The 27,912-nt window shown below is 46.6% G+C and overlaps 1 protein-coding gene across 4 annotated transcripts in view; it reads left to right on the forward strand.

The window, feature by feature from the left end:
- GATAD2A (GATA zinc finger domain containing 2A) overlaps window positions 1-27,912 on the forward strand; it is a 1,131,740-nt gene that overhangs the window by 374,355 nt on the left and 729,473 nt on the right. For 3 of the 4 annotated variants that reach the window (XM_069649100.1, XM_069649093.1, XM_069649106.1), the window contains exon 4: window positions 10,823-10,998. The gene's annotated coding sequence lies outside the window, so the exon portion shown is untranslated. Of the gene's footprint in view, window positions 1-10,822; window positions 10,999-27,912 lie in introns of those variants that run through there. The other variant, XM_069649108.1, reaches the window with a different exon arrangement.

Below are 27,912 nucleotides of genomic sequence, written 5' to 3' on the forward strand. Positions count from 1 at the left end.
CCTCTTCGAATGTGCCGCCTTTGCTGCTTGCTTTACTTCTGCTGTGGCTTCTGTTGAGTCGTTGCCCGTTAGTGTGCCAGTTGATCTGGTTCATTAAAGATTCTCTCCTCTCCTCTCCTTAGTAATGTAATACTCCTGATTATCATAATAGAAAATGGTCTGCACAAATGGTTCCATCTGCATGCAGTACTATTTCCGGGAAGTCAATTTGTTACTCCTTCCAGAATAATTCCTCCAGTCCAGAATCCTTTGGGAGTTCTGCAGTCTGCAACTTTGTTTTGAGGGGATTGGGTCTTCATACGTATTCCATATCTATGACAGTAATCACCACAGCTGTGCTGCTTCGGAAAATCTTTCGGCATCTGCATCCGGCGTCAATGACGTCGATACGCCGTCCTCGAGGACCTCCTCCGACGGCCCACGTCACCAGATGTTATAAGTAGGACGCACGACGCCCGTAGCCTCAGTTCCGTTTTTTCCGCGAACATGTTCGCTTCGGAGATCTCGGCGCGCCTCGACTCTTTGAAGTTTCTGTTCTTTTGGTTCTTCGATCCTGTTCGTTTTGTGAAGTATTCTCGGGATGTCTTCCTCTTCTTCCACCCCGCGTCCGGGATGTCACACTTCAAGAAGTGTGGGGACTGCGGGTCCAAGATATCGGTGACAGTCTTGCACGACGCCTGCCTCTGTTGCCTTGGGGAGGCCCACGACACGGATGATTGTCTCGACTGCCAGTCGCTTACGTCCAAGGCCTTGCGGGAACGTAAGAAGCTGTCGGTCGGTAAGGTGTCCAAGCCCCGGAAGGCGAGTTCCGCTGGGCTTTCGACGGACGATTCGAGGGGCGACTCTCCGCATCGTAGCCATAAGTCTAGGGGGGGGGGTCTCGGTCCCGGAGTGGGTCCCGCCACTCCTCTGCCTCTTTGAGGCACTCCCGGAAGCGCCATCATCGGTCGCCTTCCCTGTCCTCATCCAAGGACTCCGCCCGTCGGCGGGTTTCTTATCCCACCAAGCGTTCCTCTCCGGAGGAATGGGCTTCCTTCAGGAAGAAAATGTCTGAGATTCTTGAATCGCAGGGCCCCGGTCCGTCCGCGCCTCCAAGAGGGGTCGGTCGTGACCGTACTGGAGACACTGCTCGTACGCCTTTGGGCTTGGGTGGTCGGCACAATTCACGGGAGAGGTCCCGCTCGGACAAGGGGAACCGCTCCAGTCATACCCGTTCCAGGTCCCGGTCCTCGACGCGCTTGAGCCTGTGTGCACCTGTGAAGTCTTTGAAGAAGACGTCGACGCCGGTGGTGCCGAGGTTGTCCATGTACTCTCTCGAGGCTCCACCTCCGAGGAAGTCGTCGGCGCCCAGGCTGTCGAAGGACACGCTCGGGGCTCTGCCCTTGAGGCCTGTGTCGAAGCCATCGATGCTGTCGGCGCCGCGCTCGACGCCGTTTCACTCGACGCCGTTTCACTCTACGCCCTCAACGCCTTTCGAGGCTGTGGTGTCGGAGGTACACCGTGGCACGGGGGGACCCCCTAGAAAGGCTCTGGCCAAGGCAAACATGTCTTTCTCCCTTATTCATTGCCCACTTTCCAGCCTATGGAGTATATTTCTGAGGTGGAAGAGGGTTCTGAAGATAGGTTAGTTCCGGACATGGTACCAGATGAGATTCTTTCTGGTCATAGCCAGATTGAGGACTTGCGTCAGTCACTGCATGACACCAGTGGTCTGGACACCTCTCTGGCGGTGGAGTTCTGTAGGCCTGAGCCTGGCATCCATGCTGAGTCATCGTACCGGCGCCTTATGTCGAGGGTCACGGACTACTTGGGGTGGTCGGCGCCCCCAGTTGATTTTGTGCAGTATGACCTGACGTAATATCCTCGACCAAGGTCCACCCACTGACCCGGTACTGCCATTCCATATGGCTCTGCAAAGAAGGGTGACGGCGGCTTGGACTGCTCCGGAGAGTCTCCCGGCAGTGGGCAAGTCTTTGCCGTGAAAATACCACCCAGCCAGTAGTGACCCCTGCTACTTGACCACGCACCCCACTCCGGAGAGTTTGGTGGTGCATGCGGCTACGGCCCCAGCAAAGCAGGCGTCGTATCCTACCATCCCTCCTGATAGGGACGACAAGCTTTTTGATGGCTGGGCGAAGAAAGTGTTTTCTTCAGGGGGTATGGCTCTTCAGGCGGCCAACTCTATATGTGCCTTGTCACGTTTCACGCACACTCTGTGGAGCTGTATTTCCTTAGCAGCTGAACATATTCCCGAAGGGGACGAACGGGATGGTTTTCTTGCTATTATTCAGGATGGCAAGGATGCCATGTGTGAGTCCGTTCAGTCGGGTTTGGACATGGCAGACTGTGTCAGCCGGTCCATGGCGGCAAGCACCATGATAGGCAGGTTTGCGTGGTTGAGGAAGTCGGGGGTTTGCTCCTGATGTGCAAGCTAGGCTCCTCAACATACCCTTTGATGGTGAACATCTTTTTGGCAGCAAGGCTGACGAGAGCCTTGAGAGGTTGCAGAGCTCCAAAGCTGAAGCAAAGTCGTTAGGCGCTGCAGTCCACCAACCTCCGCCTTTTCGTCCTAGGGGACAGCAGTGGAGGGGAGGTTCCTTTCGTTATTACTCCTTTAGTAAAGCGAGAGGAGTATTCTTTGACAGAGAACACCTCACCAACAACTAAATTTGCCTCTCACACTGACTCTGAAAGTAACCATTCGCCCACTGTTTGAAGAGTCCCTGCACCAGGTTGCTGTCTAGTACATGCATCAAGTTAAAATCGGGATTGCACTGGGAGCAGTAGCTTTAATATAATACCTACGCTTACTACTGCAGTGTTTCATACCAGTCTGGCATCACCACACTCAGGGGTCTTTATCCACTACAGCTGCAGTTTATGTGTAGGCTTGCATGTGATCCCAGCCTCCATCTGCTTGGCAGCAGATGCTGCTTCTAAGCACTAAGGGGGACCACGAAGACAGCGGGCACCATCTTGGAGGGAGCACTCGGGCAATCACAGGGCTGAAGTAACCATCAGGACTGACAAGATGAGAAGCAAAAGTAGCCTTCACGGGTGGCCGTGGGACTTAACAGTAAGTTACATTCCTTTTCAGGTGTGCAGGAGTCTCCAAAGCAGTTCTGGGGAGTGGAAAGATTGCAGGCTCTATAGAGAAAGCAAGTCCTGGCTCATGGTTTGTCCCTTTACTACGCCCCCTAAAATGGTGTTGATAGGACTTATTTTTGGTAAACGCGCATGCTATCTTGGCAAGAAGAGTCAGACATTTTTCTTTGAGCTTGCTGTCTGCTTTTTCGGGAAATCTTTCTGTACTGTTATGGTGTATTTGCTACTATAAACCAGCTCCCAGTGTAATAAATGTCTCAAAGTGTGCCTTCAGGAAATGTGCAATTATTTGCCTTTTCTTTAACTATGCGAATTAAATGGTCTGAGACAATCTGTGTTTCTGCATCTCCATAGATTACTATGCTCTTCTGTGGCTCCTTTAATTTCCCGGGTTATCGTTTGATTACATCTTGGTAACATGAAAAATCTATCTTCTTGGTTAGGGGAGAGGCTTGAAAAATGACTTGATGCTTCCAGCAAGACTTTGTCTTGCTGCAATTTTACAGGATGCATATCCCAACTTGATCACCTTTGCATTATGCCTCTTATTTTTTTTTTTTAAAGTGAGGTAGAGGTTCTACTCATGCATATTGCTCCAGTGGGCCTTTCAAATTCTTAAAAATCCCACTGGACCTGCAGGGCGAGTCCCTAAGCTTACATACTCGTCCTAAGAGAAATCCGCTTGCCCCAAGGTGACTGGTGACGAAATATTTACCAGTGCTTTTTGTAAAATGATGCATGTCGCCATAAGCGCGCTTACTATTTGCTGCAATGCTTTCAAGTAGGCACAGTGAAACATGTATTTGCCATTTACTGCAAAAAGTGTTTGCAGGAAATGAAAAATAAGTTTCCAACATCCCCATACTTGCCAGCAAGGTAGAGTATCATGCAAATGGTACTAGGCCTGCATAAGACCTACTCGTCAATGGTAGGGGGCTAGTAGATTTTGCAAGCCCTGTCCAGGTATTATGTATTTCAAGGCATAAAATGAGCAGTGTTGCATATCAGTTTGCTATGCAATTCTTTAGGTTTGCTGATTAAATTGGCACTTGTGTAGCAAACCTAGCTATTTAAGTTATCCTGCTCAATGAGAGCATGGATCTCCCTGCATTCCTCTTTTTATTTCAGGGCTCCCTCAACCCTCTTCTCTGTTCACTGCAAGTTCAAAAGGGCTATTGGAGAGAGTGCTCCTCCACCTTTTTGTCAAAGGCCTGTGTGAGTATGCAAACAAGAATTGTTTATTCTTCAAATAAATACAAACCAGAAGTAATCGTGATAATACCTTTAGTAACTTAATCGTATCCTGTCCGCCAAAGACAAGTATGTGTTGCATTTTATTTTTAAAATGCAGTCATTCAATTCAATTTCTAAAAATGTAATTTGTTACATAATACATTATTACAGCATTGCTGCTGTAAAACACTGCATTGTCTCCATGCTTTACATTAAAGTGTAGGTTAGTGTATCTAAATATCAGTGGCAACTATATTTCACTTTGTTTGGAAAGATGCGTCATATTGACGAGTGGACACTAATGTACATGATTACCCAGCAAATGCTTTTGATGGCAGACCTAGTTCTGTAATCTGTTCGTTCCATGCAGCTTTCAACTGGTGCTTAACTCATGAGCTGATCCCATACTCTTTGACGCTCTTATCACTGTGTTGCTTTATATCAGCTAACCTGAAAGTGAGAAGGCAGCTAGCTACAATATTCCACCTAGATTTCCCAGTTCTCTGCCTGCTACAGCATCCACTCTGCGTAGTCTTACCTTTTCCTCTTTCATAATGAATAGACAACACTAACTAGATGTTTACGCATAGCAGTGATCAACCGCTCCATCGCGTCTGTACATCTATAGATCTACTGCACTACCATCGTAGTTGGCCTCCAGAGCTCATTTTGCTCTAGGATTATGATTGTTATATATTAGCATCTGCAATAGAGGGAGCTGCCCAAACTTCAGAGCCTTTTTTATGATATCTATTTGTGTATTTGTGTCCATTCATGAAGCTAACCTTTTACAGTCACTCATCCAGGGCTTGCAAAGTATTTCCACCTACTCACATAGTCGAATAGATTTTAAGAAGGGCCAGTACCATTTTCAGGGGATGTTTGAACTTTACTTTGTTTGCAGTAAATGTCAAAGGGTTTCACTGTGCAGCGCTGGCCTGTGCATGGTGGTTTATAGTGACTTTTTCGAATGCCATATTTTTGAAATACCATTTTGCTGGCATCAAATTGGCGAATGTTTTTTTTTTAAAATGTATTTTCGAAATGGGGGGGTTCCCCCAAGCCCCCTTTTCATATTGACACTTTTTTTAATTTACGAAACACACAAAAAAATGTAAAAAAAAAAAATACATTCTAAAAAAAAATATTCGAAAATATAACCGGATACTGTGCATGGTAAGTGTGCCAAACTAAAGTCGGACTTTGGTGACATGCACCATTTTACAGAAAGCACATTTAAATTTGTCATTTGTTGCCATGGGTCTAATGCATTTCCCTTCGGTCGAGTGGGTTAACTAAGTTAGGTCTAGTGGAATTTTAAAGAACTTGCAAGGTCTGACTTGTCTCACTAATGTCTTCAGTGGTACACAATATTGCTGCATTGTTTTTCATTTGTATTTACATGGTATATGTAGCTCCTGGTGGCGTAAAAAATGAAACATTGCTAATGGTTTTGTTTGCTAATCAAGAACATTTTTATTGGCAAACTCTGCTGATCAATTTTAGAAAACAAATTAATGCACTGCATTTGGAGTTTGAGTCCCTGTCTTCATTCGTTGTTACTATTCATGTCAGGAAGTATGTTGCATAAAAGGCCTCATGCAAGACATTTGGAATGTTGCCAACATTTAAAGTGTAACACAGGTGTCCTGGGTTGTTTGGTCAGCTAGTGAATTGATCTCTAACTTGAGTAACATTGTGGTTACATTGGTAACCGTGTGCTATACTAGCTATGTCTACACTGTCTTTCGCCACCTCACAAATTCTGCCCATGGACCTTGGGTCTAGAGTCCTTGACCACCTTCACCTACCACATTTGAGCCAAGGAAGCTACCTTGACATGATTACCTTGGCACACATTGTTCCCAGCCTCTGGATCAGTAGAATTCAAGCAATACTTCGACTGCGGGTTGCTCGCAGTTGGTACTGTGTCCAGGGGAGTTCCAAGATCGTGCGGGTTCTGTCACTGCAGCAGTCTTTAACCTTTGACTCACCAAATGTGTTGGACCATAACTTCCATCAGTGCAAGCAAAAATAGCTAATAGCGAAGGATTGATCATGAGCCGATCCAAATCATCTGGAGAGCTGCAGATGGCGAATCCCTGCTCAAGTCTTACTTGGGAGTTCCCTTCCCACAAAATGTTGAGACTCGAATGCTGTCACTTTTCAGAGCAATAGATTGCAAGTTCCTTTGATCAATCTGCTGCTACACTTTTTTTTTCATTTTGTAAGTTAATAATGATCAGATGCTTAAGTTAATAATGATCAGATGCTCTGTTTGGGACACTTTGGAGCTGTTTGGAACCGGTTTCATGATTAATTGGTGTTTGAGGCCTGGGGACCGAGTAGCGGCTTGCATGTACTGTTCCTTGCATGCACTTCTACCACTTCTACAGTTTTAAACTATTCCCCTGATTCCCTTTTTAGGCTGCATTTGTATGTTATGTAAATCATACTATTCGAATGGATTGTGTCCTCCCATGTAGTCCTCATCTTTTGACACATGTTGTCCAGCTGCTTCGGAAAAAATCATTTTGTCAGAGGGCGCTGTGCGTTGATGGCATCGACTCGATGTCCTTCGAAGGCCTCCGTCTCGAGGAGATCATTGAAGGTATACATAGTACGTGCAGCGCACGTTGGCTTCAGTTCCGTTTTTCAGTGATGGCGTTAGCTTCGAGAAATACAGCGTGCTTCTTCGCTTTTGTGACGTTTTCGCTATTTCGAGATCGAAAGGTCTTCATCATCGACACAGACAAAACCAAATACCGGTTTCAAAAAGTGTTGGGATTGCAGGTCGAAAAGGTCTCTGACTGATCACCGAATGAATGTTTGTGGTGCTTCGGGGCGGACCATGACACCTACGACTGCTTCAATGGCCAGTCTATGACTGGAAAGGCCTTGAAGGAACGTAAGGGGAAGTTGAAGGTAGGCTGATTCCCTAAATCTCCTAACCGGACCATAAAATGGTGACTCTCCTCAGAGGAAGAAGGCCAAGCAGTCTAGATAGATGAGTGGCTCACACCACTCTTCTTCGTCCTCGAAGAAATCGAATACAAGGCACGGTAGGTAGCCTTCGTAGTCGTTGGACGCTGCGCCCGAGATAGTTGCTTGCCCAACCAAAAAGTTCACTCCGGCCGAGTGGGAAGCCTTCCGAACAGAGATGCTCAAGATAGTCGATCCTTTAAGCCCTCCAAACCCAGGATTGGTTGGTGTCATTGGACCTTCAGGATGCTTATTTTCATCCGCTGATACATCTCCAGCACAGAAAATACCTGAGCTTCGCAGTTGGCGGTTTTCATTATCAATTTCGAGTTCTGCCATTCGGGCTGACCTTCGCCCCAAGGGTTTTCACCAAACTGTTGGCGGTGGTGGCAGCGACTCTTGGAAGAAGGGAGATTCCCATCTACCCCTACCTGGACGATTGGCTGATCAGGGCACATTCTTCCGAACAAGCCCTGGATCAGTTCAATGTCACCTGCCACTCCCTTCACAGACTGGGCTTCTCCCTCAATTACAAGAAGTCCCATATGACACCACCTCAAAAACTCAAGTTCGTCGGAGCTGTGCTGGATACATCCTTCGCAAAGAGATTGCCACCGAGGTGAGGGCTCAAAATATGCTTCAGATGGTTACCAAACTTCAGAATGCCCAGTTCTCCTGACCTTTGATTTCTTGCATTAGTCTGGTGCCAGAGGCCCACCTGAGATTGAGATCCCTTCAATGGGCTCTAAGAACTACTTCAGGTTCCAAGCAAGGTCGCACAGGATCTTCTGTGGTGGGCCTGCGTGGACAATATTCTGAAGGGAGAACAATTTTGACAACCATGGCCGGAGATAACAGTAGCAACGGGCGCTTCACTCACAGGGTGGGGAGCCCACACCAACGATCTGACGGTCAGCGGTCTCCATCGGAGTCCAAACTTCATAACAATCTTTTGGAGCTGAGGGCAATCAGACTACCTCTGTACGGGGAAGAATGTCCTGATGACGGACAACACAGTGCCCATGTACTACCGCAACAAGAGAGTAGAGGTGATGTGCAGAGAGGCAGTTCTGGGTAATTCAAGATGGAATCTCCCTGTTGGCAGTTCACCTAGCCAGAGAGAACACGGCAGCGGACGATCTGAGCAGGCAGAGCAGAGACTCAGGAAATCCTTCAAGAGATCTTCACCCTTTGGGATATCCCTCAAGTGGACCTGTTCGCGAACGGTGCCAACTGGAAGTGCAATTAGTACTGCTCCAGGGTATTTTCCCCCAAGAGGAGCTCTAGGGGAGGTCTTTGTGGTGGACTGGGAATTTCCACTTCTATACGTGTTTCCTGCAGTCCCCGTCATTCCTCAAGCGATCAGGAGGTTAAGAAAGTTTGGGAAACTCATGATCCTAATTGCCCCGGATTGGGCATGGTACCTGGACCTTCTGGACATGTCAATCTGCCCTCCAATACTTCTTCCACAAAGGGAGGACCTTCCCGCGAGAGGGTCGGGTTCTCTATCCAGAGGTCAAGACACTCAACTTTCACGTTTGGTTTCTGAAAGGTTGAGATACAAGGATTGGGACCTCCCGGATGGCGTAATGGAGATTTTGCTTTCAGCCAGAAGGCCAGCAACAAAGTCTTTGTACCGTTGCTTTAGGAATAAATTCTGCAACTGGTGCAGAGAAAATAATGTAGATCCTTTTATGTGTAAAACATCAGATGTTTTACCCTTTCTTCTATCTTTGGCCAATCTGGGGCTCCAGATTGGTACTGTTAAAGGCTACTTGGCGGCGCTGTCCATCTTTAAGCGTTCGTCAGAGGGAATCTTTAAACTTCAAAATTCTACTGGTGACACAATTTCTAAAGGGGCTTACCAATTTGTTTCCCATCATCCTGCTCCCCCCCCCCTCGCCCCCCCAATCTGCTTTCCAGGTTCCAGTTTAGGATCTTAATTTGATTCTAAAATTCTTAATGTGGCACCTTTTGAACCTTTACACGCATGTCCTTTAATGTGGTTAACCTTTAAAACCGTTCTATTGGTAGCTCTAACATCGCCCCGCAGAGTGAGTGAGATGCAGGAACCTTCGTCCAAGCCACCCTTTACTATCTTCCACAAGGATAGGGTTGTTTTAAGGGTCAATCCTTGATTGTTTCCCAAAATAATTTCTGATTTCCACATAGGACATAGAATTGTTCTGCCTTGTTTCTATCCCCCACCTCATTCTGGTTAGGTGGAGGAGAGACTACATAGTTTGGACCCTCCTAGAGCTTTAAGCTTTTATATATCTGGGATGTCAAAACTGCATAATTGATTTTTCATTGGCTATAAGGGTCATAAAGTAGGTCAGGCTGTCTCTAAGCAGACCTTATCTAGATGGATAATCCTGGTCTTTTCAGAATGTTACAGGTTGGCAGGAAAGGAGCCTCTGGAAAGTGTAAGGCCCAAATCCACCATGGGCATGGCTACCTCTACAGCCCTGCAAAGGGGTGTACCTATAAAAAGTATTTAAGCGGCAACGTGGTCTACAAAGCATTACTGCCTGAAATCTTCCCTCAGTCAGGATAGTTGCTTTGGTAAAGCAGTCCTTCACTCTGTTCATGAAAACTATAAAAATCAAATTCTACTGCCTCCACCAAATCTAATACTGCTTTAGGAGTGTCAAACGATGAGGAATATGTGGAAGTACACAATCCATTTGAGAACAAGTTACTTACCCCTGTTAACTTTCTTTCGACTGTATGTTCCTCCCGTGTATTCCTCATCGCCCTCCCAGCCTCTACCCCACAGTAGAATTTCCCTTGCTATTACAGCTTTCAGTCCTTCAAGGCTAAGTATGGTCATTTCCTTACTTTGGTGGGTATTTCTGCTGTAAAGGGGGAAAACAGAACTGAAGCCAACTGGTGCGGCGCATGCTGTATATACCTTCGATGACATCCTTGAGACTGAGGTCTTTGAGAGACATTGAGTCGACGCAATGGACGCACATCGCCCTCTGCCGAAAAAAGATTGCTGAAGCTGGACATGTGTCAAAAGATGAGTAATAATTGGGAGGAACATCCAGTCGAAAGAAACTTACCTGGGGTAAGTAATTTGTTTGTCTAGTGCATTGCCTTATGCCGACTCATTTCCTGTGAAATTGCCTACATTGTAAGATTTTTCAGGAGCTGTAAATGTAAATTTGTAGTAATGTGGTAATATGTAGGAAGTGCATTATGGTAAAATTAGTCTGAAATGGGAAATATGTGGATGAATTTCATATACACTATAAGTAGTTACACATCTATGTGCTATATTGCTATTCTGTGCATACCGGCCCAACAATTGTCACAGTGCATAATCTTGAGGGCCACTAACATTTTATTAAGACCCATGATTTTCTGTTGCATGATTAAAGCACATGGCTCTTTAGCTTGTGTTTATTATTTTTTTTAATTTATTTATTTATTTATTTTTTGTATGGAGATATTACTCTTACAGTTAATTTATTTCTCAAATGTTTATCCATTTCAGTTGCTGGCCTTGTTTCTCAGTGACTAGTGCTGCACGTCACCAAGCAGGGGAGCAGAGCTTGGAACTGTACCGGGGGTTTGTGCTTGGAGCCCTGCAGAGGGATATGCCATATGCTCCCCTCACGATGAGGTTCGCCCACTTCCATAGTGGCAGTAAGACTGTTTACTCGGCCAGAGGTGAGCGCTAGCATCACTACATGAACTTTATCTGTGGGTGGGGAGTATTGAGTGACGGTTGCCATTGTGTTTCTTGTATCCCAGTCCATTCTAGATTTTTCACCTGATGCATATGTTTCTGCATTTACTTCCATTTGAGGTTCCTACTTGTCTATGGGGTGGTTGATGAGAACACTTAAATTGTATTTTTCTCCTTACTTTCCTGAAAGATGGATGTACAGGCAGTTGTTTGCTTTATTTTATGCGAAGATGTCTTTCAAGTTGAGGTACCAGCAGCGTTTAAATCAATGCCTGCTATGACATAAGTGCACAACTCTAATCTCCTTGCTACATTTAGTGGTATGCTACATTTTCCATGGCAGAATTTCAATGATTTGTATTTTACTTACATGTTACTTAAAATGCAATTTGATATAATCACTGACTTTGGTACTTTAAACACAGGGGTTTGTGGATTAAGGGTGTATAGCTTTGTTGGGGCAGGGAGCAGGACTTGGGAAAGACACACATAGCATGGGGGTGACACCACATGTAGGACATGAGGGTAAAATGCTGGTCTGGAGGAGGATCGAGGCAGCTACCTACAGAGTGCATATCTGCATTTTGTGTTGCGTTTTTTTATAGGATGAAGCTGGTTGCTGAGAGAGTGAACTACTGAAATTGTGTGCCTCTTGCATTGCTTTTGTGAAATCACAGTGGCTGCTTGCAGACATGGTCATCAAGTGGATAAATGGAAAACAAAGGGCTGCTCTTTGGAAGTGGCTGATAAACTTGGGCCATCCGTTGACTGAGATTCTCTTTCTACACATGATTTCAGCAACCTAACAAATGGAGAAAGAAGATGGCTGTATAATTCCATCCGGGATAACATATTTAATTTGCAAGCTACTTGCTAGGCATAAGGTTACTTGCCTTCCTCAATCCTCCACATTTTATATACCAAGAGTCCATTATAGCCGAAGGATAGTGGAAAGTGCAAGTTTAAAGGCCTAAGTCATGAAGTAATTCTATGATCATGGCTCTTATAAATGGAACAGCAGAGTAGTGGTTTGCTGAAGATTGCCTCACAGGACCCTTGTGATTCAACTCAATTAAAACATCTTCTCTTGCCACATACTGATCAGTCACTTTGTGACCGTGATAAACAGAGTGGGCAGAAGACTTATTAGTGCACAACTAGTTGTGCTAGATTAGTCATTTTGTGGTGATGGACTGGCTGTTAGTCCTAGTGTCTGGTACATCAAAATATGCCTGTGCCTTAATGTTCATGGAGAAGATGGACATTCTTAGACTAATGCCCCTGTGCTCATTTGCCTTTTTATTTTTTGAACTTGGATAGTCCAAGAATTGTTTGTGCTCCAGACACTTAATACAAAGATATTGACTGAACTCCTTGAGTGATACTCCATATTCATCCTTGTACTTTGTGCACATAAATGTTTTTAATTCGTCAATTATGAAAACAAGATTACCATATTTACTACATTATATAAAGTTTTTCGTGCAATCCTGCATTTATCAAGTCTGTAAATAAATACTAAACTAGGACGGTGGACCTTTATAAACTTGAATGTGTTTTCCTATACCAGATTTTTACATACGTATATTTTTTGATTTACTTCAAAGATAATCCCTTTTTAATAACCTTTATCTTTTAAAATCTTAATATGTAGTTGGGCCACCATCTTTTAAATCTGACACACTTGGGATTAATAAACCCTTGTCTATAATAAAGTGAACTTGCAGTATACAAATATTTTAGATCATGTTCTTAAGTTGACACAGTGGAATTTCTTATGTGGGCTTCTTATTATTGCTGCTAGAGCAATATGGTCTATCAGTGTTAAGACCTTCGAAAGTAGCTCATTGTATTAGTACAGAATACATCAAACATGAGGTAATACTTTAGATTTCTAGCTTTGGGCCCTTTTTTGACTGGGTTATCTTGTTTAGTTTTAGTTCCTGTTTGTCTGATGGAAATTGTGTCCAACTTGGACAAATTGTCCCAATTTCCTGAAATGTTAACATTGTAAATTGTTTTGTGAAGCAATTCCATCTTTGTGGCAGCTAGTAGTCCATTTCATATGAAGATTCTGTTAGTCTTTTTAGTGCTTGGATCATTAATACAAAATATTCTGGTAAATCTTGTAACTATCTGTGCATTTAAATTGTTTAGCTTCTCTTGAGCACCATATATTTGCAAAAGCCTGCTACATTCCTAGAGCTTGGTTACTCATATTGAAACTATTAGAAAAGGCGAAGGACGAGGGTTGCAAAATGGTTTCCAAGCAGTGAGCTCACTGTAAGGTGCAGTGGCTGTTTTTTTAACATGGGATTTTTTTGAGGCTGCGAGCAAGCTCTCCTTCCTTACCTGTTTCTCTGAAGATATTTTTAAAAGGGGATGAATTTGCTGAAATGTTACTTTCTTTCAACTGGGAAACATGAATGTTTGATTCTTTTTACCCCTTGTGTACTGAAATGTGATTTTGTATGTCTAGTTGTACATGTTGGTACTTTATTGTTTTTATACCAAATAAAGTATTACAAATATTATAACTTTGAGCAATCTTTAAATGGAGATGTGGTATGTAAAAATTGACATGAATAGTTCAGTAGATTTAAAAAAAAATACAATTATGCATTCAAGCATCGAACAGTATTGAAAACTGATGTTTTGTGAGGGAGAATTTCCTTAAATACTGTAGTTGGTGTGTTTAGGTGTACTCTCTGGAATAAGGTACTTCTAGGGATTTCAAAAAGTTCACACGGCTATCCAGGTTGTAGTCTGGCCATGTAGCCCAGGCCTAACTCTCAGGAGCTGGAGTGGAGGTGGTTAAGAGGGACAGTACTCGCATCTCAATTATACACCATGAGAGAATGAATTTTATTTACAAATATCTTTATATAGAAAAGGGAAATATCCCTACATTTTTACTGGGAAGTACTTTTTTAAATAAAATAAGATACCACAAGATTCAGGGAGAGTTTTCAAACTTCTTCTTTCCTCGAAGAGAAAAAGCAGTTGCAGGTAAGCAATTGGCAGCAATGACATCAAGGCTGTGCTGCAGTATGAGGTGGCAGAGTATGTTTCTTCATATGTATATTTCGAAATGGATTGTGTCCTCCAACGTATTCTTCATCTTTGATGATCACGTCCAGCTTTGGAAACATTTTCTAGGCAGAGGGTGCCGTGCGTTGATGGCCTGGAGTCGATGTCCCTCGAAGGCCTCCGTTGAGGGTGATGTCATCGGGTGTACAAATAACACACACGTCGCCCGTTGGTCTCAGTTCTGTTTTTCCGCAAACGTGTTTGCTTTGGAGACTCGGCGCGCCTCGCTAGTATTGATCTACTACGCAGTTCTTCAAATACCTTCGACAACATGTCTTCGTCATTGACCCCGAATACACCTCGCTCGGGTTTCAAAAAGTGTAAAGAATGCGATTTGAAAATGTCCATCGCTGATCCGCATCGCTCTTGCCTGTGGTGTTTGGGGGACGGCCACAACACGGATTCCTGCTTGAAGTGTCAGGCAATGACAGGAAAAGCCATGCGAGAAAGGAAGGGGGAAGTTGCAGGTAGGCCGTAAAACTAAAACTGATCGTTCCTCGACCGTCGAGTCATCGACGCAAGGGTATCAAAAAGAGATGGAGATCCCGCAGTGGCTCTCGCCACTCGTCCTCGACAAAACAATGGACGAGACGACACCATTGGTCGCCGCCGTCTTCATCATCGTGAGATGAATTCCCCCAGAAAATGTAAGGCACCCACCAAACAGTCTTCATCTGCAGAGTGGGAGGCATTTCGTTTTAAAATGCTGGAAATATTCGAAATGGGCAAGCCTCTGGTCGCGCCTTCTTCGGAAGCCGGCTGAGAGTGTTCCTGTTCCGACCCTCGCCCTCCGTCGAGCCTGGGGGGGGTCGAAGAAAGACCCATCAAGAACCTTTGTGGTCTCAGATGAAAAAAGGGGGCTGATGATTCCTGTGGTTTCAGCACAATCAAAGCTTCTCTAAAACCTCCTACACCTTTGGTTGTTCCTGAGAAAGTGTATACCCCTTTGACCTGAAAGGAGTACTTTAAATCCCTTTCTTCGATGTTTTTTTTTTGGTGTTTTTTTTAACTTTGTTTATTTTAAATCAAGGCAGGATGACAATTACAAACATTATAAGCAGTGATTATTTAGGCATGTTGATCCTCAGTCCTTTATCCCCCCCTGAGTTTTCTCCCTTCCTCCTCCCTTTGGTCCCTCTGTCCCTTAGGCCTTGTAGGCGGAATCTTCCCTCCTGGGCTGTCCAGTTTGCGCCTCAGCGTCTATGTACTTCCTCAGGGATCTCTTGATTTTTCAGGATCCATCGGGCCCTGATAGGTTTATACGTCAGGGCAGGGAAGCGCTGGTCGAATTCCAGCACTGGGGCCCAGGTATTCTGGAAACGATGGAGAGTTCCCGCTTGTGCTGCCGTCACCTTCTCCGCTACCAGAATGTCCCAAAGTTTGGTCCACCATTGAGCTATGTGAGGGCCTTGCGGGGTTTTCCAAGCTCGGGCCACCATCGTTTTCCCTGCTAGTAGGCAGTGAGTTAGTAGTTTCGATCTGGTCCCGGAGCGCGGGTAGATCTCGGGGATTGGAGCTCCCAGCAAGACTGGTTCTGGTTCCAGGGGGATCGTTGTTCCGGTAATTTGTGTAATGGACCCCAAGCATGATTTCCAGAATTGTTGGACCTTTGGGCAAGCCCACCACATGTGGAAGAAGGAGCCTGGGTGGCCGCATCCTCTCCAGCAAGAGTGATCCACCTGGGGGTTCATATGGTGAAGTCGGAGGGGCGGGTAGTACCACTGCAGCGTGATCTTGTACGCACATTCCCTATTGGTAATGCAGGTGGACGAGGTGTGTTCTGGTCCATATGTCCACCCAGGTTTGGTCCTCTATTGGGTGACCCAGGTCCGCCTCCCATTGGGCCATGCAGCGGGTCTTTGTGGTCAGGAAGTCACTTAGGAAGCGCCTGTATAGGGTGGATACTCTGCCACGGGTTGGAAGGTCTCCCAGAGTGAGTTCTAGGGCAGTAGGAGGGCGTGTCGCTGCTTGCAGAGTTTGGGGGTGTGAGCACCAGTGGCGTAATTGAAAGTAGGTGAATCTGTCCCTTTCCTGGAGTTGGAATTTCTCCTTGCATTGTGCGAATGTGAGAGGTCCCCCCCCCCCATATACAGCTGGTCTATGGTCTCCAGCCCGCCCTTAATCCAGTTACGAAAATTGTGAGGATTCGTTCCCGGTGCAAACGTTGGATTATGAAAGACCGGGGAGCGTGGGCTCAGTCCTCTTGGCACTCCCTTCCGTTTTAGCGCCCATTCCCAAGAGCTAAGGGTGTGTTTGGTTGATAGCAGGAGATCTCCCCATTGAGTCCTGAGGGGGGGCGGGATGTGTGGTAGAAATCGTAAAGGTAGGGGCACTTGTGATTGTTCCAACTCTACCCATCTAGGGCGGTTTGTCGTATTTTGCCATGCCTGGACCTGTGCCAATTGAGCTGCCATTCTGTAGGCCTGCAAGTCTGGGACCCCCAATCCTCCCAGTTTGGAACTCCCCAGCATGGTTCTGAGAGGGATTCTCGCTTTCTTACCTTTCCAGATAAAGTTCAGCATTTTTCTCTGGATCCCTCGAAGAGTTGGTGTGGGGATCGCTACTGGTAGAGAGGCACAAGCGTATAGGAACCATTTGAAGGAGGTTCATCTTGCATGCAGTGATGCGCCCGAGCAGTGAGATTTCTTGGGTCTCCCAGCGTTTCAAGTCGCCTTCCAATTCTTTAAAGAGTCGGGGGAAATTGGCTTTGTATGTGTCTCTTGGGTCAGCCGGGATGTGGACCCCTAGGTAGGAGATGGCACTTTTTTCCCATGTTATGGGGCACATCTTAGTGGTTCCCGTTCTGCTGGGGTGAGGCCGATGCCCAGGGCGGATGATTTATCGAAGTTTATGGTGAGGCCTGAGACCTCCCCGTAGCTGGCGATTTCTCGTATCGTGTGTTTTAGAGATGAGTGGGCCTCCGAGATCGTGAGCAGAATGTCGTCCACGTATAGGGCGATTTTGTGATGCGTGGGGCCGCTTTGTATGCCCTTGATTTGGTCGTTTCGCCTGATCTTTTGTGCAAAGGGCTCCATGGTGAGTGCGAAAAGCAAGGGTGACAGTGGACAGCCTTTCCGGGTTCCGCATGATAGGGGGATCGGAGCCGAGCTGTGTCCGTTGATTCTCAGGCTAGTTTTAGGGCTATTATAGCTGGCTAGAACCATTGTTTGGAAAGTTGACCCGAAGCCGAAGGCCCCCAGGGTGTTTCTCATGAATGTTCAATCCACCCCATCAAATGCTTACCTGCGTCGAGAGCCACTAAGACTAGTTTTCGGGAGTTCCGGAAGGCAAGGTCCACCAGGTTCAGGGTTCTCCGGATGTTGTCACCTGCTGTCCGGTGTAGAATGAAACCTGCCTGGTCGGGGTGAATGATCTTCGGCAAGATGCGATTTAATCGGGTTGCTAGAATTTTTGAGTATGTTTGCATCGATGTTTAAAAGTGCGATCGGTCTGTAGGACGTTAAGCTTCTTGGATCTTTTCCAGGTTTGGGCAGGAGGATGGTGGTTGATTCCTGCATCGATGGGGTCACCGCTCCCGTTTCCCTGAAGGAGTTGAATAGGGTAACCAGGTGGGGGGTCAGTTGTGCTCTGAATAGTTTGTAAAACCTGGCTGAAAAGCCGTCTGGGCCAGGGGCCCGTGTTTTAAGTGATTTGATGGCTTCCTCGACTTCCTCCCCTGCAATGAGCTCCTCCAGTTCGTCTCTCTCTGTGTCGGAGAGAAGGGCACTGCTGCCTGCTGCAGGTATTCCTTCTGTTGTGATAAGTTTCGTGGGGTTGCCTTCATGATTTGGGTCAAATAATCTATTGCGAGTATAGTGTGACCCCGTTGGGATCACGCAGACCAGTGATCGTGTTGACGCGTCTCCGCTTGGCTAGCTTGGCCACCAGCAACTTGTTCGCCTTGTTACCCTTCGCCATTAGTTGGGCGGTTTGTTCCGCATAGTGAGCTTCCAGTTTTTTCCTTGCTGTACGAATGATCCGTTGCGTTTTGGGGGACCAACCTTTCTCCTTGTGGAGTGCCTCGGCCTCTCTTAGTTCGTTCTCTAGAGCCGTCCGGGTCTGACGCCTGTCTCGGTGGTAGGCCGCACCTTGGGCAATTAGGGAGCCCCTGATCACTGCCTTCATGGCGTCCCAGTTGTTTGCTTACAAGGTGTCCGAGGCTGGATTTTCGTTAAAGAAATTTCTTATTCCTGTTGGGATCTTGTCTCTGGTAGCCATATCGTTAAGGATCGGGTCGTACAGCGTCCATTTACGTGGGTTATTGAGGTTGGGATTCTGAACCCGGAGTTCCAAGAGCACTGGGGCGTGGTCGGATATCGCTCTTGTGCCGATGGAGACTTCTTTGACTGAAGGGAAAGTTTGCGGGGAGATCAGGAACAGGTCGATCCTTGAAAAGGTGCGATGGACGAATGAGTAAAAAGGGAAGTCTTTTTCGTCGGGGTGGAACACCCGCCATGAGTCTATCTCCAGGGACCTGAAGAGTCGGAGAAGGTTAAGTGCTTGGGCGAAGTCGCTTGGAGTCGGGGGGGTGTGACCGGTCTTTGGTGGGGTCGGGAACCCCATTGAAGTCCCCCCCCCTATTGTTTGGCCCTCCACAAAGCTAGCGAGAGATGTGCCCAAGGAGTCATAGAAGTGTGATTGTCCAGTGTTAGGGGCATACACCGAGACGAGAGTATATAGATCTCCCATTAGGAGGCATTTGACAGCTGTAAATCGGCCTTCTGGGCAGGTTTTCGTTTCCAGAATCTGTGGGTTCAAGTCTTTCCTGAAGAGGATCGCCGTACCTCCTTTTTTGTTTGTGCCAGAGGCAAAGAATTGGAGCGGGAATAACCGGGAGCAAAGCCGGGTCACGTCTACCGGCAGCAAGTGAGTCTCTTGGAGCATGGCTATCGCTGCGTCTTCATCCCGGAGTTTCAGTAGAATTGCCTTTCGCTTGTTAGGGGAGTTCAGGCCGTTAACATTCAGGGAGAGGATCCGAAGCGTTTGGAGGTCCGCTGGAGCCTCACTCTCCTTTCCTTGGGTTAGGGGGCGGTTGTGGGGCGGTGATTCAGCTGCCATGTCTGTTGGGGAATCCCTTAATATCATCCTGCACTTGAGGTTTTAACACGGAACCCCAACCGGGGGCCGCAACTTTAACTGGAGGGTAGACCGACATTGTAAGTACGGGCGTACCCTCGGCCAACAGGGCCAACTGTCCCATACTGCGGGTTTCCAAGGAACAAAGGTTGGAAAGTATCCTCGGAGTGGGTATGAACCATGGGTATGGCCCGCCGCCACCGCCTTCAAGGTTCCTTGTTCGAGACAAAGGTGGCGGGTCTTAATTTAGGTAAGGGCACTTGCGTCACTTTCTTCGATTTTTGAAGAAGATAGGTCTGAGGAAGAGGAGGTCCCTTTTGGTCTTGAGTCTGGAACTCCAACTGTGTCCGAATGTTTAATCTCAGAGGAGAGTAAGACGAGAGATCTTATTGAGACACTGCACAATGTCAGTGGTGTTGATACATCACCTGAAACCGAGTCCGGTAGACCAGAGCCAGGAGAACACGCTGACTCTTCGTATCGGCACCTCATGTCAAAGGTAGTAGACTATCTGGGCTGGGCTAGACCACCAGCTCAATTCAGTCAAGATGACCTTACTGATATTCTGGACCAAGGTCCACCTACAGACCAATCCTACCCTTTCATGTGGCCTTGCAAAATAGGGTGGGCAAAAATTGTGAGTCCCCGGATTCTATCCGTATAGTGGATAAATCCCTCACACGAAAATACTGCCCTTCTTGTAGCGACCCCGGCTATCAGTCCAAGAACCCCACTCCCGAGAGTCAGGTGGTCCAGGCAGTCACAGCTACATCAAATAATGCAGTGTAACCTACCATCCCTCCGGATAGGGACGACCAGCATGTGGATGGATGGGCATGCAAGGTATTTTCTGCTAGGAGTATGGCCCTGAAGTTGGCCAACTCCACATGCTTTAGCCAAGTTTTCGTACACACTGTGGGAGTGCATATGCATGGCGGCGGAGCACATTCCAGAACGGGAGGAAAGGGAGGGTTTCCTAGTTATCATTAAGGATGGCAAGGAGGCCATGCGTGAATCTCTTCAATCTGGATTGAACACTGCAGACTGCATCAGCAGGTCCATGGCTACAAGCACATTTATGCACAGATTTACGTGGTTACAGAAGTCTGGTTTCGCACCAAATGTGCACGCCAGTCTCCTAAACATGCCATTTGACGGGTCTCACCTCTTTAGCAACAAGGCTGGCGAGAGTCTTGAGAGGTTACAGACCTCAAAAGCGGCTGCCAAATCTTGGGGGCCACTGTTAAACAACCTCAGCCTCCTTGCCATCCTTAATGATAGCTAGGAAACCCTCTTTTCCTTTTCGTTAGTCGGGACAGTCATGGACGGGACGGTCCTATCATTACTACTCCATTTGGAAAGACGAGAGGAATGGCCAGTCAAAGAGGCCAAAGGAAAATCCCTCGTGGTGGACGAGGCAAGTGTGCAGAACCAGCTCCAGCTACAGCTTCCTTACCATCAGCAGCTGCAGCAACCGCCCCAAAATCACTTTGAGAGCTTGCGGCACGAATCACCAGTATATGCAAGAATGGCGAGCCATTACTTCAGATGCTTGGGCTCTGGAAACAATAGCCCATGGTTACTGTCTTCAATTCATAACGCAGCCTCAACAATCCACCGGGGACACCCTTTGAGGATTCCTGATCCGCTCCTTGTGCAGGAAACATTCACCCTGCTAGAGAAAGATGCTACAGAACAAGTACCTGTAGCGGAGAGGAACAAGGGTTGGTATTCCGCATATTTTTTAATCTCCAACAAAGACTGGGTCTGAGACCCATCTTGGACCTGAGATACTTGAACAAGTTCCTTGGGAAGGACACTTTCAAGATTGTCACACTTTCTCAGATCCTTTAGGCCCTCCAGTTACAGGATTGGTTGGTGTCATTGGACCTTCAGGATGCTTTTCATGTGCCAATCCATCTCGAGCACAGAAAATAGCTGATGTCCGCCGTTGGCGGCTCGCACTATCAGTTTCGAGTCCTGCCATTAGGGTTGACCTGCACCCGAGAGTCTTCACCAAACTGGTGGTGGCAGCACATCTCAGGAGAGGGGGGGGGGGTTTCATGTCTACCCTTACCTGGACGATTGGCTGACCAGAGCACGTTCTCCCGAACAGGCCCTGGATCATCTGTCATCTGCCACCTGCCACTCCCTTCACAGACTGGGCTTCTCCCTCAATTTCAAGAAGTCACAGATGACACCTTCCCAGCAGCTCCAATATATCTGACCTGTACTAGACACATCCTTGGGGAAAGAGCTTGCCACCCAAAGTGAGGGCTCACGACATTCTTCAGATGGTTACCAAATTTCAATCTGCCCAGAATCTTCCGGCCTTCGATTTCCTGAGGTTGCTTTGCCTCATGGCATCCTGCATTGTTCTGGTGCCAGAAGCCTGCCTGAGGATGAGATCCCTTCAATGGGCGCTAAGAACGCGATGGTCCCAGTTCTCTGGAAAGATGAGACCTACTTCAGGTTCCAAGCAGGGTCGCACAGGATCTTCTGTGGTGGGCCTGCGAGGACAACATTTTGAAGGGAGAACATTTTTGGTAACCACGGACGGAGATTACAGTAGTGACGGACGCCTCACGCACGGGGTGGGGAGCCCATGCCAGTGATCTAACGGTCAGCAGTCATTGTTCTCCATCGGAGTCCAAATTACACATCAACCTTTTTTGAGCTGAGGTCAATCAGACTAGCGCTGAAGACCTTCTTGCCCTCCGTACGAGGAAAGAATGTCCTGATAATGACGGGCAACACAGTGGCCATGCATTACCGCAACAAGAGAGGTGGTGTAAGGTCACTACCTCTGTACAGGGAGGCACTGCAGCTCTGGTACTGGGCACTGCGAAAAGAAATCTCCTTATCAGGTAAACATTTTTTTTGCCTATACGAAAACCAAAAAAATATATATATAATAAAAAAACAAAAAAATTCAATCCTTTTGTTTTCGGTACTTTTGTGTCGATCCTTTGACCATTCGACCCTTTGACAGTCGATGCTTTAACTGGACAGCCTCAGCCTTATAAAATGCAGACAATTTCTAATTCTTCTCCTTCTATCAAAGGTGAGGAATACGTTGGAGGACACAATCCATTCGAAGAAAAAGTTACTTACCAACTGGTAACGTTCTTTTGACTAGATGTTCCTCCAACGTATTCCTTATCGCCCTCCCAGTACACCCAGCCCACCCATCTGTCGAATTTCCTGTGTTATTGCAGCTTCTGTTCTCGCAGGGCTTACTACTGCTTGCCTAGGGTGACAGCCAACACGTATAGGAGAGGGAAAATTAGAACTGCCAACGGGCGCTGCACCTGCTATTTGTACACCCGATGACGTCACCGTCGACGGAGGCCTTCAAGGGACCTCTACTCGATGCCATCGACGCACAGCACCCTCTGCCGAGAAAATGTTTCCAAAGCAGCCGAAGCTGGACGTGATTATCAAAGATGAGGAATGCGTTGGAGGAACATCCAGTCGAAATAACATTACCAGTTGGCAAGCTTGTTCTTCTCACTAGATTCTATGATTGACTATGTTGCAGACTACTCACAGCTGTTATTTAGGGTTGGTTATCAATGTACATCTTTGAAATGTAATTCCTTCCCACCTTTGTCTGGTGGTGGCCTGATATGGGCTTAAATCAATAATTTGTACACAAACCAATGAACCTATGCTCTTTTTTTTTTTTTCCTCCATTTTGTGTGACGTAACTCACCCATCTAATTCCACACATGATGGAATGACAATCGCGAATCTGTGATTGGCTTTCTGGAATGGTGAGGCAGAGAAACTCGAGCTGACCCCAACCACTCCTCATATCTCATTAGTTGGAATACCAGGGGGAATAAACTGCTTTTTGAGGATGAGGTGTTTGAGAAAGTGGACTACTTCAGCATATTGGCTTTGCAGGAAATGTGGATAATCAATACACCAGTACTAGACGGGTGGGCAATTTTGCAGAAACCGGCATTGAAAGGGCCTTTGGGTAGACCAAGTGGTGGACTGATCTTGGCGGCTAAAGTGCCACTCTGTCTGACAGAGAGTCAATGTGACTCTCCTAATATCGTGATTGGGAAACGATCAGGGTTAGGTCCGTCGGGGTCAAAGGACATCTTAGTTATTAACATCTACAATCCTCCATATGGTGCACCTCACTGTGCCCTACTGGAAGTACTGGTGAGGTGGTTCGACTCCCAGGTCAATTCCCTAACAACTATTTTGGTTTTAGATTTCAATTCAAGGAACCCCACCGATCAGGAATCGCTGTATGGGCAGAATGAAATTATGGCCAGTGGTCCAAGGGACGAATCAAGATTTGATTGCAGTTGTCCTAGGGGTCTGTGTTGGGTAACCCTTCTCTATTAAAGGGTGTTCTCCATGGTGAACGGGGTGCGTCCCTCAGATTGTCCCCCACAGTTTATGCGATGTGCACCTTCCAGCTCCAGTATTATCGATTTATGCTTTCCTGCCTTCAATTTGGGGGTTGATGTGGTGGTGGGTTTGAAAGTAATCAAACAATTTGAGGGAATGTTTGCCTAGTTTCTGGCAATTGTCCCAACAACTAATGTTAACGGACATTTGTACCGTGCACTATCACCACCAGAGTGGTCCCTTGGTGCTCCTGGCTCTGAAAGAGGAAGTGAGGTGTTTAGTGGGAAGAAGCTGGAAAAGTGCAAGAGAGCAGTGATGTGCTGTTGGCGGCCTCAACCCTGTGGGTCCGTTGGCTGTGCCTGGGGTGTTTTTTGCGGCTGGTAGTCGTCGTGTACTATTGTGCAGGTCTGTGTGTTTTTGTTTTGTTGTTGGTGTATTGAAGTTATTGCGGTTTGTTGTGCTGTAGGTTTGTGGTTGTGTTTGGTTTGGAGTTTGAGAGGTGTATGCAGAGGGGGGGAAATTGTTAGTGCAATTGGTTACTTGGCATCATTATCCTGAATTGAGGCGCTGGGCCTATGTAATCCCCCCAGATGGGGTTCAGGAGCACCCCTGCGCCTCTGTCCTGATCTGGGTCCGTCCGGCTTTCGAGGTCCCTTTCACAACAGGCCCCTTCCTCCCCCAGTCTTCCCTTCCTACTCATATGGCTAGCGCACCTGCCCATGTCCACAGTTTAGATAGTGTGGTGATTGCTAATATCTCAATAATTCCACTATACTTTGGTACCTGGTGGCAATTATGGTGCGGGTGTTGGGTGGGATTAGGGTGGGATGTTGACTCCATCTCAGTTTGGGTGTCGCCTGTGTTCCCCTCTAACTGGCGTCCTTCGTCCTGGTGCCGTAGGAGCTTCTTCAGATAGAGATGTCTTCAGTCTGTAATGGGGTTGTCCGTGTCCACTCCAGTTTATTCATCCCTTTTCCTTTCTGTTTCGATTTTCAGTTTGAGTCTGTGGTGTTGAAGAGCCAGGTTATTAAGAGTTTCCTAAATTTTAGTTGATTTTTGGTGTTATATCTTTTGGGATGTTGTTCCAGGTTTTTGCGGCTAAGTGGTAGAAGGAGGTGCCCCCCAGTTATTTCTTGAGGTATGTTTTAGGTTCCAGGTGGATTTCGTTGCTTGACCTGAGTGGCTTGTAGATTATTTTCTTTTGTAGGAATTCTGCTCTGTGTCCACTGATTGCCCTGTGCGTTATGCACATTGTTTTGAAGGTGATGCAATGTTTTACGGGGAGCCAGTGTAGTGTTTTTAGGGCAGGAGTGATGTGTTCTCTTCTTGATAGTTTGAGGAGTAGTCTGGCTGCTGCATTTTGGATCCGTTGTAGTTTCTTCAGGAGGTATTCTGGAATTCCGACGTAGAGGCTGTTAGCATAGTCGATACTTGACATGATGAGGGCGACGATAGTGAGTGTTTTGTGTATGAAGGAAAGGAATGGTAGGATTCTTCTTGACATGTGGAGGAGGAAAAAACATTTCTTGACTGTTGCATTTACTTGTGGTTCTAAGGTTAGGGTGTTGTCCATCAGGACTCCCAGATTTTTTAATACCTTAGATGGTGATGGTGCGGTTCCCATTTCCATTGGCCACGGGATGGCGGTTTCGTTCTCTTGGTCTTTGGATATGATCATTATTTCAGTTTTTCCTGGATTGATTTCCAGGTTGTTGGCAGTCATCCAGTTGAAGACTTCTTTTAGACACTTGATTAGGGTTGAATGATCAGCTTGGTTGTTATTGATTTTGTAGATGATTTGGGTATCAACTGCGTAGTTGTAGCATGTAATGTACTTTTTGAAGATTCAGATAACCGGAGTCTGGTAGATGTTGAAGTACAGTGGTGATAGTGATATTAAAAAGTTCTAACAATGTTCAGGACCAAAGAACCACGTTCGCCAAGTAAGTCCAGGAGAAGGTGACCTTACTTTCGAGGGCAAGGAACTGCTTCACAAATCAACTGATGATGAATTAACCAAAATAAAGGTGAGCACTTTAACAGGTAACTCGCTCTGTTCTAACAAAACCCTGCCCTCAAAGTCCTCATAGCTACAAAAGCCAGATTTTTGTTTTAGAACATTTGCTGAATTTAGTGGTTTTCAGGACCGGAAGATCTGGCCATCGGACCACTCTTCTAGTGGCCCGGGCCAAAAAACGTAAAGGACAGAAGGATGTTTTTTCTTTCTCCAACTTGGCTTCCTCTTCATCAGGAGCTGCCTCGCTAATCAAAGAGACTCCCATGTGCTGGTTGGGAATGGTCACTTCAAAACTCCACTTGGGGGTTTCGGGGATTTCTCTACATCTGGAGGCTTGGAGTACCATAGCAAAAGACGCGTGGGCATTTTCGAAAGCCTGCTTAGGCTATCAACTACATCTCCCGCCATTTTGTTAATCGCGTTCCCCCTCCGGCTCATACAGGATCTCCTGCACTCTGCTTAGAAATTCAGAATCTGAAGGCGATGCTGCAAGTTCTTCTGGCTGAAGTGAGTGGGGGTTTCTAACCCTGCCTGGTGCCCAAGAACAAGCAGCCTGGCCTGCGCACTATCCTAGAACTGCCAGATTTCAATCTACACCAACCCCGGGAGATATTCAGAGTGATGACTCCAGCACACAGATTCTCCTCTTCCCTTCAAAAGGAGACTGGCTGTGCTTGGTGGACCTTGAAGATGCGCATCTCCATATTCCAATGTGGCTCCCGCACTGGCAATATCTTTGTGTCTCCATCAGGAACAATCACTTTTAGTACCAAGTCTAACCTTTCGGTCTGAGCTCAGCGTAGAGAGTCTTTACTAGAATGATGGTAGTCATAGCAGCACTTGTAGGGCTCTGTGGTGTCCACGTTAACAATACCTGGACGATTGTACGCCAAGGGTGACTTCCAGGCTGCACAATTGTTTTCACCTTCTATTCTGCCTCAGTTTATCAGTGAACTGGACAAAATCTTCTTTGATGGTCACTCAAGACTTGATTTTTATTGGCTTTTGCTCGAATGCACTCGCAGCCATACTTAATGTGACAGAAAAATGGGGGGGGAAAATCTAACTTGTGCCCTCTTTCTGAAGTCCATCCACATAACTGCATGGTGGTTTGAAAGACTGTTGCCTTATTGCGTCCTTGGTTTTTGCATTGCTGTTAGCGAGGCTCAAGGTGAGGTGCACTTAGTTAATATTAAGGCATGCCTGGTCCCATGCTACAGACCAGTCTTGTCTGATCCCGGTACCGCAGGGAATGAAGTCTGATCTCCCTTGATGGTCCGATCACACCAACCTGATGGAAGGGATTTCTTTTTCAGACACAGTACCTCCGGTCAACAGAACTAGGAATTACTCCTTACTAGGCTGGGGAGCAACGCTGGAGAACCTTGTGTGCGACCTTTGGTCACCTGTGGAGAGGTTACAGCACATCAACTATCTAAAATTGTCAGCCATTTTCCTGGCCTCGAAAGTTTCATTTTAGCATCCATAACAAGATGGTTCGCATTAGAACAGACAACTCTGGCCCAGTGTTCTATGTGAACACGCAAGGGCGAGCAACCCACCCCCCCCCCCCCAAATCCTGTCTGATCCTACTACACTTGCAGTTCTGGGAATGGGCCATTTGAAAAGGGATATGGCTTCAGGCTCTACACGTAACAGCCAAGAATTTGGTGGCGGACTCTTTAGCTTGGCAACAGCAGATCATGACTTGGAGCTGACCGATTTTTCTTTCCCAAATTTTTTATGATTGGGAAACTCCTTCCATAGATCTATTTGCGACGTATATCAACAAGAAGCTACCCATATATTCCTCCACAGAGGGTCTAGGTTTGTAGAGGTTAAGGACATTTTCTGGGATATGATATATATGATATGGCATTTGTAACGCGCCTATACACAAGTGTGGGACAACCTGTCTCAATTGTTTTTCTGCTGCTGAATCATAAAGCTTACTGCACGGTGGAGCAAATTGTGCCATGGTTGCCAGGCAGATTCTGGTTCTTGAACAGACCCAGCCTTTCACTCATCCGATTTAATTTGCCGGAGAGCCCGAAACTCTTGTATCAAAACTGGCAGAAGTGGCACACCTCTCCACAATCGCTTATCGGCCTGGTTTCTACTCGCACACATGGACCTTTCTGAAGATAACCTTTACAGTACACAAGTAGCGCGCAAATCTACACCATCACAGAGCAAATGGCTCTGTTGTTATCATTGGTGTCTAGACAACCTTGTCTACAATTGATGATAATCTTTCTCCAGCATGGGGTCTGGCATGGATTCACATGGTCATGAATATTTCCCGTCGTCGGGCTGGAAATCTTCAGTAAAGAAAAAAAAT

This window comes from Ambystoma mexicanum, chromosome 1p, assembly GCF_040938575.1.
Source record: "Ambystoma mexicanum isolate Mex_15411 chromosome 1p, UKY_AmexF1_1, whole genome shotgun sequence".
NCBI lineage: Eukaryota > Metazoa > Chordata > Amphibia > Caudata > Ambystomatidae > Ambystoma > Ambystoma mexicanum.